This window comes from Myotis myotis, unplaced genomic scaffold (assembly GCF_014108235.1).
Source record: "Myotis myotis isolate mMyoMyo1 unplaced genomic scaffold, mMyoMyo1.p scaffold_m19_p_11, whole genome shotgun sequence".
Taxonomy (NCBI): domain Eukaryota; kingdom Metazoa; phylum Chordata; class Mammalia; order Chiroptera; family Vespertilionidae; genus Myotis; species Myotis myotis.
Window position 1 is genome coordinate 66,680,984 of NW_023416315.1, and position 1,294 is coordinate 66,682,277.

At 44.8% G+C, this 1,294-nt stretch overlaps 1 pseudogene; it reads right to left on the reverse strand.

Annotated features, from left to right (window-relative positions):
- Positions 1 to 394: 394 nt before the first annotated feature.
- LOC118665752 lies at positions 395 to 826 on the reverse strand (annotated as a pseudogene).
- Positions 827 to 1,294: the final 468 nt, after the last annotated feature.

The following is a 1,294-nucleotide window of genomic DNA, read 5'->3' on the forward strand; positions in this document are numbered from 1 at the left end:
ATAGTGTTCTTGACCTTTACCATCTCACTTACTTGACTTAGCATGATACTCTTAAGAGCCATCCATGTTGTTGCAAATGGCAGTATTTCATCTTTTTATTCTATTGCATATATGTACCATAATTTCTTTAACTAATCATCCACCGAAGAACACTTAGGTTGTTTTCATGTCTTGGCCACAGTGAATAATGCTGCAATGAACATAGGGGTATGTATCTCTACAGATAAATGTTTTCAAATTTTTTAGAAAGATACCCAGAAGACAGATTGCTGGGTCATGTGGTAGCTCGATTCTTAAGTTTTGTTTTGTTTTGTTTTGTTTTGTTTTGGTTTGGTTTTGGTTTTAAAATCCTGACACTCAATTTAAAGATGAATGCCCTCCCCTTCTACAGCATCCTGAGCCAGGGCAGCTTGTGGGTATGATCACTTCTTGGTCCAAAACTGCTTGTACCGCTCCAGGTCAAAGTTGTCAAGGAGCTCTGGCTGCTCCTTCTCCTTTCCTCGGAGCTGGGCCTCACGTTTGTGGAACCGTGCCCGCCTCTCCTCTGCGGACAGGGCATCCAGGTCCACAAGCATCGCCAGCATTCGTCTGGGCTCCCGGTAGCGGATGTGCATGGTGGAGCCATCCTGCTTGACCAGGAGCATGGGGTAGAGGCGTGCATAGGCCTGCCTGTGCACAGAGTGAGCGAAGCTCTGCTGCTGTCAGCCCGACGCGAAGATATGTGCAGGCAGCGGACCACAGGGGCAGCCCCTATCACCACATGCTGCCGCAACAGGCCAGGCATGCTGCCCACAACTGCCATTCCTCCTGAGGGCCACTGTGGCATGTGGAGGCCCAGTGTGTGACCTGCGTCGCTCTCCCGGAGCCCCGAGCGAACACAGCCCTTCCGCGGCGCGGCCGCAGTCTCCTAGTTTTTGAACAATCTACATACTGTTTGACACCGTGACTGCACCAGTTTACATTCTCAGCAGCAGCGAATGAGGGTTCCATTTCTTCCACATCATCTCCAATATTTATTATTTCTTGTCTTATTGATAATATTCATTCTAACAGGTGGGAGTTGGGATCTCATGGTGGTTTTAATTTGCTTTTCCCTTAAATATTTGAAAGTATATATACTTGTGTCTACATAAATATCCTTCAATTATGGAAATCACAATTTAAAATGTTGGAAGTAAAACAACCAATTTTGGAAATGTATATGAGCTCTAGATATACAAAAAGAAAAATTTGCATTTTTTATTTTCCAATTATTATCTTGCCATCTGGTAGTCTTAGGTCTGTGTTTTTCATT